Below are 15,698 nucleotides of genomic sequence, written 5' to 3' on the forward strand. Positions count from 1 at the left end.
AAAGAATGTAAGCATGTGACTTATAGATCATCTCAATCAAACAGTAGAGCTTCTAAGAAGCTTAAGGGGGCTGGGCACAGTGGCTCACGCCTGTAATCTCAGCACTTTGGGAGGCCAAGGCAGGCAGATTGCTTGAGGCCAGGAGTTGGAAACTAGCCTGAGCAACATAGTGAGGCCCTGTCTCTACAAAACAAACAAAAAAAATCAGCGGGACCTGGTGGCTCATGCCTGTAGTCCCAGCTACTCAGGAGGCTTGAGGCTTGAGCCCAGGCCAGCTTAAGGGCTATTCCTCAGTGGAGGCCCAAGATAGAGAAGAGCTTATCTTGAAGATATTTTTGGGAGTGTCTTTTGTCTAATCGAGTGAACCCCAAGAAGATTCACAAGACACCTACTATGTTTCAAAGAGATTGTTCGGGACTGATTATGGTGGCTCTTGCCTGTAATCCCAGCACTTTGGGAGGCCAAGGCAGGAGGATCATTTGAGCCCAAGAGGTCGAGACCAGCCTGAGCAACATAGTGAGACCTCATCTCTACAAAAAATAAAAAATAAAGAACAATTAGCCAGGCATGGTAGCATGCACCTGTGGTCCCAGCTACTCCAGAGGCCAAGGCAGGAGGTCAAGGCTGCAGTAAACCGTGATCACACCACTGCACACCAGCTTGGGTGACAGAGTGAGACCCTGTCTCAAACAAACAAACAAATAAAATAACAATAAAGGAAGTGTTCCGAGGAACACTGTCAGGTTGGACTGAAATGGCCAGAGGCACTACAAAATGGTAGAAAATGGACCCAAAAAATTCTGGCAGAATACAATCTGTGAAAACTGCACAACTGTAAATATGGGCCACCTTTCTTTTTTTTGTTGTTGTTGTTTTAATTTGAGACACAGTTTCACTCTTGTTGCCCAGGCTGGAGTGCAATGGCGCGACCTCAGCTCATTGCAACCTCCGCCTCCTGGGTTCAAGCGATTCTCCTGCCTCAGCCTCCTGAGTAGCTGGGATTACAGGCGCCCGCCACTACACCTGGTTAAAGTGGTTTTTTTTGTTTATTTGTTTTTCTTTTTTTGTATTTTTAGTAGAGATGGAGTTTCTCCATGTTGGTCAGGCTGGTCTCAATCTCCTGCCTCAGGTGATCCAAAATATGGGCCACCTTTCACGCAAAAGGAAGGGTGATTCAGAGGGCAGAAATAAGAGCCCAGAAGGTAGAACCAAAAGTCAGGAATAATTATTCCCAGGCCCTGGATCTTTTTATTTTATTTTATTTTATTTTATTTTATTTTATTTTATTTTTTGAGACAGAGTTTTGCTCTTGTTGCCCAGGCTTGAGTGCAATGGCGCGATCTCTGCTCACTGCAACCTCTGCCTCCCAGGTTCAAGTGATTCTCCTGCCTCAGCCTCCCGAGTAGCTGGGATTACAGGCATGTGCCACCACGCCCGGCTAGTTTTGTATTTTTAGTAGAGACGGGGTTTCTCCATGTTGGTCAGGCTGGTCTCAAACTCCCGACCTGAGGTGATCCACCTGCCTTGGCCTCCCAAAGTGCTGGGATTACAGGCGTGAGCCACTGCACCTGGACCAGGCCCTGGATCTTAATCAAGGATTTCCAACACTTGCCCAGTTGGATTTCAGAATTGCTATGGACCAGTGCTTCATTTGTGCCTGCGTTTCCCTCCATTTTGAAGATTAATGTCTATTTTTTTTTACTTTATTTATTTATTTGAGACAGAGTCTTACTCTTGTTGCCCAGGCTGGAGTGCAATGGCGTGATCTCTGCTCACTGTAACCTCTGCCTCCCAGGTTCAAGTGATTCTCCTGCTTCAACCTCCCAAATACCTGGGATTGCAGGCACACGCCACCACGCCCGGCTAATTTTTGTATTTTTAGTAGAGACAGGGATTCACCATGTTGGCCAGGCTGGTCTTGAACTCCTGACCTCAGTTGTTCCACCCACCTTTGCCTCCCAAAGCGCTGGGATTACAGGTGTAAGCCACCGCACCTGGCCTTGTTTTGTTTTGTTTTGTTTTGTTTTGTTGTTTTTTTTTTTTTTTTTTGAGACGGAGTCTGGCTCTGTCACCCAGGCTGGAGTGCAGTGGCGCGATCTCGGCTCACTGCAAGCTCCGCCTCCCGGGTTTACGCCATTCTCCTGCCTCAGCCTCCCGAGTAGCTGGGACTACAGGCGCCCGCCACCTCGCCCGGCTAGTTTTTTGTATTTTTTTAGTAGAGACGGGGTTTCACCGTGTTAGCCAGGATGGTCTCGATCTCCTGACCTCGTGATCCACCCGTCTCGGCCTCCCAAAGTGCTGGGATTACAGGCTTGAGCCACCGCGCCCGGCCTTGTTTTGTTTTTTTAAATATAGAGGGTCTCACTATGATGCGTAGGCTGATCTTGGACTCCTAGCCTCAAGTGATCCTCCTGCCCTGGCCTCCCAAAGTGCTGGGATTACAGGTGTGAACCCTTGTACCTGGCCTGGATTCTTTTTTATATTTACCCATTATATATTTTTTATCCTTCTGTTTTCATCTTTTCTATTTCTTTTTGTTTTAAATATCTTTTGATAAATCATATTGTTGGAATTTAAAAAAATCTGTTCTAAGCTGGGCACAGTGGTTCACACCTGTAATCCCGACATTCTGGGAGGCTGAAGCAGGAGGATTGCTTGAGCCTAGGAGTTCAAGACCCACCTGGGCAACATAGGGAGACCTTGTCTCTACAAAAATTTAAAAATTAGCTGAGTATGGTGGTGTATGCCTGTGATCCCAGCTACTTGGAAGGCTGAGGTTGGAGGATTGCTTAAGCCCAGGAATTCAAGGCTACAGTAAGCCATGACTGCACCACTGCACTCCAGCCTGGGCAACAGAGTAAGAACCTATCTCAAAAAAAAAAAAAAAAAAAAAAATTTCTGGCCGGTGCAGTAGCTCATGCCTATAATCCAAGCACTTTGGGAGGCCGAGGCAGGTGGATCACAAGGTCAGGAGTTCAAGACCAGCCTATCCAAGATGATGAAACCCCGTCTCTACTAAAAATACAAAAATTAGTTGGGTGTGGTGGCAGGCGCCTGTAATCCCAACTACTTAGGAGGCTGAGGCAGGAGAATCACCTGAACCTGGGGGGCGGAGGTTGCAGTGAGCCAAGATGCCACCACTGCCCTCCAGGCTGGGTGACGGAGTGAGACTCCGTCTCAAAAAAAAAAAAAAAAATCAGTTCTGAGAGGCTCTGCTTTTTAGTTTTAAATTTAACCCAATTGTATTATTGTATTTACAATTAATTTTAAATTTACTTCCAACCAGTATTTTATATTGGTTGTTTTATTGCTTTTGTGTTGTTCTTCCTTGTAGTCCACTGGCTAGATTTTCTTCTGCTATACATTTATATTTTGCTGATTGTAGTTGCCTTTATTACTCATACTCATGGTTTTTGCCTTTCTGGATATAACAAATGCATTGATATCTATTTCTTCCCCTTAATAAGAATATACTTAAGGCTGTGCACAGTGGCTCACACCTGTAATCCCAGCACTGTGGGAGGCCGAGGCAGGTGGATCACCTGAGGTCAAGAGTTCGAGACCAGCCTGGCCAACATGGTAAAACCCTGTCTCTACTAAAAATACAAAAATTAGCCAGGCCTGGTGGCACGTGCCTGTAATCTCAGCTACTTGGGAGACTGAGGCAGGAGAATCGCTTGAATCCAGGAGGCAAAGGTTGCTGTGAGCCGAGATCGCATCATTGCACTCCAGCCTGGGCAACAAGAATGAAACTCTGTCTCAAAAAAAAATAAAAATAAAAATAAAATATATTTTTATACTTAAGCATATATACTTAAGCATATCTTCATGTCTCTTCTCCATCCCCTCCAGTATAGGTATTACTTGTTGTTAATGTATTTTTCCTTTTTTTCTTTTCTTTTTTTTTTTTTTTTGAGATAGAGTCTTGCTCTGTTGCCTAGGCTGGAGTGTAGTGGCATAATCTTGACTCACTGCAACCTCCACCTCCTGGGTTCAAGCAATTCTCCTGGCTCAGCCTCCCGAGTAGCAAGGATTACAGGTGGCCAGCCTCCATGCCCAGCTAATTTTTGTATGTTTAGTAGAGACAGGGTTTCACCATGTTGGCCAGGATGGTCTCAAACTCCTGACCTCAAGTGATCCACCCGCCTCAGCCTCCAAAAGCGCTGGGATCATAGGTATAAGCCAACCCTCCTGGCCCCTTTTATTTTCTTTAACAGAAACCTTTTTATTTAACAACAAAGATGGGCTGGGCACAGTGGCTTACACAGTGGCTCACACCAACATGGCGAAACCCTACCTCTACCAAAAATACAAAAATTAGCCAGGCGTGGTTGCATGTGCCTGCAATCCCAGCTACTTGGGAGGCTGAGGCATGAGAATTGCTTGAACTCGGAAGGTGAAGGTTGCAGTGAGCCGAGATCATGCCACTGCACTCCAGCCTGGGGGACGAAGCAAGATGCTGTCAGAAAAAAAAAAAAAGGGCCGGGCGCGGTGGCTCAAGCCTGTAATCCCAGCACTTTGGGATGCCGAGACGGGCGGATCACGAGGTCAGGAGATCGAGACCATCCTGGCTGACACTGTGAAACCTCGTCTCTACTAAAAACTACAAAAAACTAGCCGGGCGAGGTGGCGGGCGTCTGTAGTCCCAGCTACTCAGGAGGCTGAGGCAGGAGAATGGCGTGAACCCGGGAGGCGGAGCTTGCAGTGAGCTGAGATCCGGCCACTGCACTCCAGCCTGGGTGGCAGAGCGAGACTCCGTCTCAAAAAAAAAAAAAAAAAGAAAGAAAGAGCAAATACGGACAAGAACAAACTTTACCAAAGTATTTGAACACTTTTATTTTTCCTCCCTTGCAGCATCTCCTGGATGTGTTTCTCATCTTGAGTACTCTCTTCAAGGTTGTCTTCAATGTTTGTCTTTGTGTAACAAAGCTTACAAGGCATTGTGTGCTGGAGAATATTTTTATTATGCTCTAACATTTGAATGACAATTTGAATGGATATAAAACTCTAGATTCGGCCGGGCGCGGTGGCTCAAGCCTGTAATCCCAGCACTTTGGGAGGCCGAGACGGGCGGATCACGAGGTCAGGAGATCGAGACCATCCTGGCTAACACGGTGAAACCCCGTCTCTACTAAAAAATACAAAAAAAACTAGCCGGGCGAGGTGGCGGGTGCCTGTAGTCCCAGCTACTCGGGAGGCTGAGGCAGGAGAATGGCATAAACCCGGGAGGCGGAGCTTGCAGTGAGCTGAGATCAGGCCACTGCACTCCAGCCTGGGTGACAGAGCGAGACTCCGTCTCAAAAAAAAACAAAAAAACAAAAAAACAAAAAAAAACTCTAGATTCAAAAACAAAAAATTCTAGATTCAACGTGCTCTTTGATACTTTAAACCATATTGCTCTACTGTAGAAGTGTTCTGCCAAAACCAAAAACAAAACAGAAAAACCATATGGCTCTATTTTTATCTTGCATCCAGTGTTGCTATTGAGTAGTGTGGTATCAATTTGCTATTTCTTATGAGCCTATAGGATGTTCTCTTTGTCTTTGTCTTTGACGTTCTTTTTTTTTTTTTTTTGTGAGACGGAGTCTTGCTCTCTCTCCTAAGCTGGAGTGCAATGGCGCAATCTCGGCTCACTGCAACCTCTGCCTCCTGGGTACAAGCGATTCTCCTGCCTCAGTCTCCTGAGTAGCTGGGATTATAGGCGCCTGCCACCGTGCCCGGCTAATTTTTGTAATTTTTAGTAGAGACAGGGTTTCGCCATGTTGGCCAGGTTGGTCATGAACTCCTGACCTCGGGTGATCCACCCACCTCGGCCTCCCAAAGTGTTGGGATTACAGGTGTGAGCCACCACACCTGGCTGTCTTTGACATTCTTACATTTTGTATTTGCTATTCTTACATTTTGAATAGCAAATTTGAATATGTAAAATTACATATTCGTAATTTTACTAAGTGTAGATTTTTTCTTAACTATCCTGTTTGGCAGTCTATGGGCACTTTTTTGTTTTGTGATGGGGTTTTTCTCTGTTGCCCAGGCTGGAGTGCAGTGGCATGATCATAGCTCACTGCAGTCTCAACCTCCTGGGCTCAAGTGTTCCTCCCACTTCAGCCTCCTAAGTAACTAGTACTGCAGGCACATGTCATCATGCCCGGCTAATTTTTGTATTTTTTTGTAGAAATTAGATTACACCGGCCGGGCGCGGTGGCTCAAGCCTGTAATCCCAGCACTTTGGGAGGCCGAGGCGGGCGGATCACAAGGTCAGGAGATCGAGACCACGGTGAAACCCCGTCTCTACTAAAAATACAAAAAATTAGCCGGGCGCGGTGGCGGGCGCCTGTAGTCCCAGCTACTCAGGAGGCTGAGGCAGGAGAATGGCGGGAACCCGGGAGGCGGAGCTTGCAGTGAGCCGAGATCGCGCCACTGCACTCCAGCCTGGGCAACAGCATGAGACTCCGTCTCAAAAAAAAAAAAAAAAAAAAAAAAAAAAAAGAAATTAGATTACACCATGTCGCCCAGGCTGGTCTCAAACTCCTGGGCTCTAGAGATCTGTCTGCCTTGGCCTCCGAAAGTTCTGGCATTACAGACATGAGCCACTGCACCTAGCTGGGATTTATTTTTATATTCTCTAGTTCTTTGTCCTTTCCTGCTGTCTTCTGGGAAAGGTCCTAAATATAATATTGAAATTTACTAATTTGTTATTCAACTATATCCATCCTGCCATTATTCTATCTCTGTTCTTTCTTTCCTCTCTTCAATTCTAATATTTATTCTTGGTTATTTTTTACAATTTCTCATTATTGCCTCAGATTGTCAACGTAATCTCTTCTTTAAGTATATCTTTTGTTTTTTTTTTCCTGATATAGTGTCTTGCTCTGTCGCCCAGGCTCGATCTCAGCTCACTGCAACCTCTGCTTCCTGGGTTCAAGCGATTCTCCTGCCTCATCCTCCCAAGTAGCAGGATTACAGGTGCCCACCACCACACATGGCTAATTTTTGTATTTTTAGTAGAGATGAGGTTTCACATATTGGCCAGGCTAGTCTGGAACTCCTGACCTCAGGTGATCTGCTCGCCTCAGCATCCTAAATTGCTGGGATTACAGGTGTGAGCCGTCGCGCCCGGCTGAGTATATCATTCTTATTTTACATTTTTGATCCTTCTATTCTAATAATTCTTAGATTATATATCTATGTATATAATAATATACTACAGTATACATTGTGTGTATGTGTACGTGTAATTTAGCTTACCCTTTTAATTTTTTTTTTTTTTTTTTTTTGAGACAGGGTCTAACTCTGTCACCTGGGCTAGAGTGCAATAGTGCAATTATGGCTCACTGCCGCCTTGATCGCCCAGGCTCAAGCGATCCTACTGCCTCAGCCTCCTGTGTAGCTGGGACCACAGGCGTACACCACCACTCATGGCTAATTTTTTTTTTTTTTTTTTGAGACGGAGTTCGTTCTTGTTGCCAAGGCTGGAGTGCAATGGTGCGATCTCGGCTCACCACAACCTCTGCCTCCTGGGTTCAAGTGCTTCTCCTGCCTCAGCTTCCCGAGTAGCTGGGATTACCATCATGTGCCACCATGCCTGGCTAATTTTGTGGTTTTAGTAGAGGCAGGGTTTCTCCATGTTGGTCAGGCTGGTCTCGAACTCTCGACCTCAGGTGATCCGCCCGCCTGGGCCCCCCAAAGTGCTGCAACTACAGGCATGAGCCACCATGCCTGGCCTTTTTTTTTTTTTTTTTTTTTTTTAAATAGAGACAGGGTCTCATGTTGTTGCCCAGGCTGCTGTCTTAACTCCTGAGCTCAAGCCATCCTCCCGCCTCAGCCTCCCAAAGTGCTGGAATTATAGGCATGAGACACCTTGCCTGGCCTATTTTTATTTTTTGTAGAGACAGTGTCTTGTTTTGTTACCCAGGCTGGTCTTGTACTCGTCGCCTCAAGTGATCCTCCCACCTCAGCCTCCCAAAATGTTGGGTTTACAAGCATGAGCCACTGTGCCTGGCCAGCTTACTCTTTTTCTCATGGTGATTGTATTTTGTCCTGTAAAGTCATGCATGTTCCCTGGAGTATTGGCTACTCTGTCTGCTAATGTGGCGTTTTTGTGGTAAAGAACCAGATTATTAGCCGGGCACGGTGGCTCAAGCCTGTAATCCCAGCACTTTGGGAGGCCGAGACAGGCGGATCACAAGGTCAGGAGATCGAGACCATCCTGGCTAACACGGTGAAACCCCGTCTCTACTAAAAAATACAAAAAACTAGCCGGGCGAGGTGGCGGGCGCCTGTGGTCCCAGCTACTCCGGAGGCTGAGGCAGGAGAATGGCGTAAACCCGGGAGGCGGAGCTTGCAGTGAGCTGAGATCCGGCCACTGCACTCCAGCCTGGGCGACAGAGCCAGACTCAGTCTCAAAAAAAAAAAAAAAAAAAAAGAACCAGATTATTTTTGTTCCCAACCTCTTGAGGGCCTATTTATTGCAGCAATATCAAATTGCTATAAAACTTTTAAAATGCTTGCTCTCACTTTCTGTATTCACCATAGACCATGTACATCATTCCTTGGACCACACTTTGACTAGTATTGTCCTAATGTGTGTTGGGAGAAGGTGTTATTCAGGATGGTATACTGTATTACTCTTTCCAAATGTTCCCTCCTTCACCCCGAGAGGATTATACATTTCCACCCATTGCTATGACTTTCAATGACTCTCTGTAGGCAGAGTGCAGTTCCCTGCCCCAGTGGCTGGCTTGGCCTTGGGACCTGCTTGGGCCAATGGAATGTAAGCGGTGACAACATGCCAGCTCTGAGCAGGAGCTTTAAGAGGCATGATGCATTTTCACCAGCAATCTTGTTCTTCCTCTCTGCTGCAAAAACATGACCCAAGTAGGGGCTGCTCTTGCAGCTCAGCCTAGGTCGTGGGGTGAGCATGGAAGCTGCCCTGTAGTCACCAACATGTAATGTAAGCAAGAAATAGATGGTTTTTGTAAAGCAAGGGTTGCCAAATTACAGTCTATGGGCTGAACCCAGTCTACTCTCTGTTTTTGTAAGATCTGCAAGCTAAGAATGTTTGTTTGTTTGTTTGCTTTTTGTGTGTGTGTGTGTGAGACAGGGTCTCGCTCCACTGCCCAGGCTGGAGTGCAATTGTGCAATCACTGCTCACTGCAGCCTCAACTGCTGGGCTCAAGCGGTCTTCCCATGTCAGCCTCTCAAGTAGCTGAGACTATAGGTGCATGCTGCCATGCCTAGCTAATTTTTAAAATTTTTCTGTAGACATGAGGTTTCGCCATGTTGCCCAGACTAGTCTCAAAGTCCTGAGCTCAAGCGATCCTCCAGCCTAGGCCTCCCAAAATGCTGGATTACAGGCATGAGCAGCCACACCTGGCCTTTTTTTTTTTTTTTTTTTTTTTTTTCCATTTTTGTAGGTTGGAAAAGTAATCAAAAGAAGAATATTTTGAGATATTAAAACTGTATGAAATTCAAATTGTTAGTATTCATAAATAAAGTTTTATTGGAACACAGCCATGCTCATTCATTTATATATTGTCTGTGGCTGCTTTCACGCTATAATTGCAGAGCTGAGTAGTTGCAACAGAGACGATATGCCTATCCCACAGAGCCCAAGGTATTTACTGTTTGGCCTTTTACAGAAAACATTTGCTGGCCTCTGTTGTAAGCCAAAGAGATTTTGAGGTTGGTTGTTACCTCAGCAAAGATGACTAACGTAGTCAAGACAAATTTAAGGAGAGAGAGGGAGTAGCCCCAGAGAAGGGAGCGCCAGGCACCACAAAACCACTCTGGCTCACTCCCGTTGGCCCTCACTGTGGTCAGGTGGCCCTTCTGAGCTCTTACCTTTAAACTCCTCGGAGGAAGTAGCATTGGGATGAGGCAGTCTCTTGGCTTGTAATTCCTTAGCCTTCGGTATTTGGAGGAGAGGCTGGCAGTGAATGCCCACCTGCTTACACTCACACTTTCCCCATTCTTCCAGCAGGACTTTACTGTCAGTGCTGGCAGCCTGGGCTTTACTCCCTCTCCCTCTCTCTTTTAAGTTTAATTGGAGCCTCTTCTTGGCTCTGTTTTTTTCCCTTTTGTTATTTTTTTATTGATATGTAATAGATGTACATACTTTTGGGATGCATATGATAATTTGATATATGTGTGTAACATAAAGATTGAGTCAGGATAATCGGGATAGCCATTCTCTTAATTAATTAATTAATTAATTATTTATTTAGACAGAGTTTCATTCTTGTCACCCAGGCTGCAGTGCAATGGCGCTATCTCGGCTCACTGCAACCTCCACCTCCTGGGTTCAAGTGATTCTCCTGCCTCAGCCTGCTAAGTAGCTGGGATTACAGGTGCCTGCCACCACGCCCGGCCCTCGTATGTTTTTTTATTTTGTTTTTTAAAGAGACAGAGTTGGCTGGGTGCGGTGGCTCACACCTGTAATCCCAACACTTTGGGAGGCTGAGGCAGGCGGATCACCTGAGGTCAGGAGTTCAAGACCAGACTGGCCAATCTGTCTCTACTAAAAATACAAAAATATTAGCTGGGCGTGGTGGTGTGTGCCTGTAATCCCAGCTACTCAGGAGGCTGAGGCAGGAGAATTGCTTGAACCTAGGAGGCAGAGGTTGCAGTGAGCTGAGATTGCACCACTGTGCTCCAGCCTGGGCAACAGAGCAAGGCCGTCTCAAAATAAATAAATAAATAAATAAGCCGGGTGCGGTAGCTCACACCTGTAATTCTAGCACATTGGGAAGTCGAGGTGTGTGGATCACCTGAGGTCAGGAGTTCGAGACCAGACTGGCCAACATGGCGAAACCCCATCTCTACTAAAAATACAAAAATTAGGCAGGTGTGGTGGCATGCATTTGTAATCCCAGCTACTCGGGAGGCTGAGGCAGGAGAATTGCTCGAACCTGGGAGGCAGAGGTTGCAGTGAGCAGAGATCGTGCCACTGCACTCCAGCCTGGGCGACAGCGAGACTGCGTCTCAAAACAACAACAACAAAAACAAAAAACATGCTAGGTCTTATTTTTTCTAACTATATATTTGTATCCTTTTTTTTTTCTTTTTCTTTTTTTTTTTCTTTTTTGAGACGGAGTCTCGCTCTTTGACCAGGCTGGAGTACAATGGTGCAATCTCGGCTCACTGCAACCTTTGCCTCCAAGGTTCAAGCAATTCTTGTGCCTCAGCCTCCTGAGTAGCTGGGATTACAGGCATGTGCCACCACACCTGGTTAATCTTTGTATTTTCAGTAGAGACAGGGTTTACCATGTTGGCCAGGTTGGTGTGAAACTCGACCTCAGGTGATCCGCCCGCCTCAGAAGTCCAAAGTGCTGGGATTACAGGCGTGAGCCACCGTGCCTGGCCAGGAAAACTCCTATTTTTCCTTCATTATTTAGTTCAGACATCAACTCTCCTGGGAAGCCTTACGGCATCCCTCCTCTCTGCTTCTGGAGGGCTCTAAACAAACATCTCCACTACTGTTCTTATGAAAAACGTTCTTGACTTTTCCTCTGTCCATTTCTTCAACTGTGGAGGACAGGCATTTCTTCTTAGTTTGCTGAAGTCACATGTATGTGCCCTGTGTCAAGTCCACTGCTGATGTCAGTAGTGTACAGCCCAGAGACATAAACCATGCCACGAATTTGAACATAGAAACTTTAATATAAAGAATTATACTAAATTAGCCAGGTGTGGTGGTGGATACCTGTAATCCCAACTACTCGGGAGGCTGAGGTGGGATTATCAGTTAAACCCAGGAGATGGTAGTGGCAGTGAGCCAAGATTGTGCCACTGCACTCCAGCCTGGGCGACAAGACTCCATCTCAATAAAACAGAAAAAAGAAAAAAAGAGGCCAGCTGTGGTGGCTCACACCTGTATTCCCAGCATTTTGGGAGGCCAAGGCAGGTGGGTCACCTGAGGTCAGGAGTTCAAGACCAGCCTGGCCAACATGGTGAAACCCTGTCTCTACTAAAAACACAAAAATTAGCCAGGCATGGTGGCACGTGGCTGTAGTCCCAGCTGCTTGGGAGGCTGAGACAGAGAATCGTTTGAACCTGGGAGGCAGAGGTTACGGTGAGCCAAGATCACACCACTACACTCCAACCTGGGCGACAGAGTGAGACTCTGTCTCGGGGAGGCGGGCGCGGGGTGAGAAGAAAAACATTATTATTTTCATTCTTATTTTTTTGAGATGGAGTCTCGCTTAGTCACCAGGCTGGAATACAGTGGCTCAATCTCAGCTCACTGCAACCTCTGCCTCCTGGGTCCAAGTGATTCTCCTGCCTTAGCCTCCCTTGTAGCTGGGACTACAGGTGCACAGCACCAAGCCCAGCTAATTTTTGTTTTTTTAGTAGAAATGGGATTTCACCATGTTGGCCAGGATGGTCTCGATCTCTTGACCTCGTGATCTGCCCACTTCGGCCTCTCAAAGTGCTGGGATTACAGGCATGAGCCACCGTGCCCAGTCTAGAAAAAAAGAATTATTAACTAGTAAAAGGTGGGGAGGGGGAGTTTTTTGTTTTGTGTTTTGTTTTGTTTTGTTTTGTTTTGTTTTGTTTTTTGAGACGGAGTTTTACTCTTGTCACCCAGGCTGGAGTGCGATGGTGCAATCTTGGCTCACTGCAACCTCCGCCTCCCAGGTTCAAGTGATTCTCCTGCCTCAGCTTCCCAAGTAACTGGGATTACAGGCGCCCACCACCATGCCCAGCTAATTTTTGTATTTTTAGTAGAGACGGGGTTTCACCATATTGGCCAGGCTGGTCTCAAACTCTTGACCTCAGGTGATCTGCCTACCTCTACCTCCCAAAGTGCTGGGATTACAGGCATGAGCCACCACACCCAGCCAAGAGAGATTTCTTATTTTTTTTTTTTTTATTGTTTGAGACGGAGTCTCGCTCTGCCGCCCAGGCTGGAGTGCAGTGGCCGGATCTCAGCTCACTGCAAGCTCCGCCTCCCGGGTTCACGCCATTCTCCTGCCTCAGCCTCCCCAGTAGTTGGGACTACAGGTGCCTGCCACCGCGCCCGGCTAGTTTTTTGTATTTTTTAGTAGAGACGGGGTTTCACCGTGTTAGCCAGGATGGTCTCGATCTCCTGGCCTCGTGATCCGCCCGTCTCGGCCTCCCAAAGTGCTGGGATTACAGGCTTGAGCCACCGCGCCCGGCCGAGAGATTTCTTATAAGGAATTGGCTCATGTGATTATGGAGGCTCACAAATCCAAATCTGCAGTGTGGGCAGGCTGGAGACATAGGAGAGCTGACAGTACAATTCTAGTCCACAGAGTCTGCTGGAGAATCCCCTCAGGAAGGTTGCTCTTTGTGGTCTATTTGGGACTTGAGCTGATTGGATGAGTCCCACCCATGTTATGGAAGGCAATCTGTTTTACTCAGAGTTCACAGATTTAAATGTTAATCTCATCAAAACACCCTCCAGTTTGACACTCAAAATTGACCAGCACAAGTAGTTATCTACTAAAATGGAAACAGAGCTCCAAAGAAAACAAGAATACAGCCAGGCATGGTGGCTCATGCCTGTAATCCCAGCACTTTGGGAGGCCGATGTGGGAGGATCACTTGAGCGCAGGAGTTTGAGACCAGCCTGGTCAACAAATTAGCCAGGCATGGTGGTGCATGCCTGTAATCCCAGTTACTCAGGAGGCTGAGGCAGGAGGATCACCTGAGCCTGGGAGTTGAGGCTGCCATGAGCCATGATTGCACTACTGCACTCCAGCCTGAGGGACAGAGTGAGACCCTGTCTCAAATAAATGAACAAACAGAAATAGCAAATGTAGCAAATGGCAAAGAAAACAGGACCAGCTATTACCTTTAAGTTTGAAGGAGAGTACTCAAAGAAAGAAGAAACTCGCAAGAGGACTTCCTTTCCCATGCCCCACCAAGACTGAGATTTAGACCTCTTCAGAGAGGATATGTCTACAGCCTGCTGGATGGTGAAGTTCGTTGAGGTGCCACAGGTGTGGGCTGGAACATCTGTGGCCACCCACCAGGGTGCCAGCAAACTCACTGCAGGGTGGGCACCATTCCCCATGGAGCTGCACTGTAGGATCAAGAAGAAACTTACACTGAAACCGGGCGTGGTAGCTCAAGCCTGTGATCACCGCACTTTGGGAGGCTGAGGCGGGTGGATTGCCTGAGGTCAGGAGTTGGAGACAAGCCTGGCCAACATGGTGAAACCCCGCCTCTACTAAAAATACAAAAATTAGCTGGGCATGGTAGCGGGCGCCTGTAGTCTCAGCTACTTGGGAGGCTGAGACAGAAGAATTGCTTGAACCCAGGAGGCAGAGGTTGCAGTAAGCTGAGACCACGCCATTGCACTCCAGCCTAGGTAACAGAGAGTGAAACTGTCTCCAAAAAAAAAAAAAAAAAGTTTTTTTTTTGAAACCGCTAAGCCCCTGCCTCTGCTATTGCAGTCTCCCTCTGGCGCCCTCTATTGACAGGGCCTAACACTGCTCTAGCTAGGAAAGAAGAAATGTATAGAGTCAGTCAACTGATTGCACAAAGCAGAGCAAAAAAGCTTAAGTTTGAAGTTAAGAGATAAATTGATAATTTGAATACATTTGAGGAATAAATGAATGTGTTCATCACCAAAACTGTAACCACAAAGATCATCGGTTATCTGAGATATTCAAATGAGAAAAACATTTAAATTTGATGAAGATGTGGGACTCTTCATTGGAAGAAAAGGGGAAAATAAGCTGTTGGACAAACCGCTGGTGACCAGGGAAATAAAAGACTAATAGAAAGCAAAGACGGGGGGCCTGGTGTGATGGCTTGCACTTGTAATCTCGGCACTTTGGGAGGCCAAGGCAGGAGATCGCTTGAGCTCAGGAGTTTGAGACCAGCTTGACCAACATGGCAAAACCCTCTCTCTACAAAAAGTACAAAAAATTAACCACGGGTGTGGTGGTACACACCCATGGTCCCAGCTACTCGGGAGGACTGCTTGAGCCTGGGAGGCAGAAGTTGCAGTGAGCCAAGATCATGGCACTGCACTCCAGCCTGGGCAACAGAGTGAGACCCTCTCAAAAAAAAAAAAAAAAAAGGGCAAGCAAAGAGGAAACGAAGCTAGAACAGATACCTGTGAATTTGTACCAGCTCCTTAACAAATGTAATGATCTTACTCATCTCAGAATTAGAAACCTATACTTTATATGTTTATTATTCCAGTGACCATAGTTCCCCATACCACAATTCAAAACACATCATCCAACAATAACTGCAGTCATGCACCGCATAATGACATTTTGGTCAACAATAGACTGCATATACAACAGTGGTCCCCTAAGATTATAATGGAGCTGAAAACTTCCTATTGCTTAGTGATGTCGTAGCTGCGGTAGCATCCTAGCACTGGTGACACTGGTGTAAACAAATCTGTGCTGCCAGTCATACAAAAGTCTAGAACACATAATTATGTACAGTGCAGAATACTTGATAATAAATGACTATGGGCCGGGCACGGTGGTTGTCGCCTGTAATCCCAACACTTTGGGAGGCTGAGGTGGAAGGATCATGAGGTCAGGAGTTCAAGATCAGCCAGGCCAACATGGTGAAACCCCATCTCTACTAAAAATGCAAAATTAGCCAGGCATGGTGGCATGCGCCTGTAATCCCAGCTACTTGGGAGGCTGAGGCAGGAGAATCACTTTAACCCAGGAGACAGAAGCTGCAGTGAGCTGAGATCG

This window comes from Macaca mulatta, chromosome 1 (genome assembly GCF_049350105.2).
Source record: "Macaca mulatta isolate MMU2019108-1 chromosome 1, T2T-MMU8v2.0, whole genome shotgun sequence".
Classification (NCBI taxonomy): Eukaryota; Metazoa; Chordata; class Mammalia; order Primates; family Cercopithecidae; genus Macaca; species Macaca mulatta.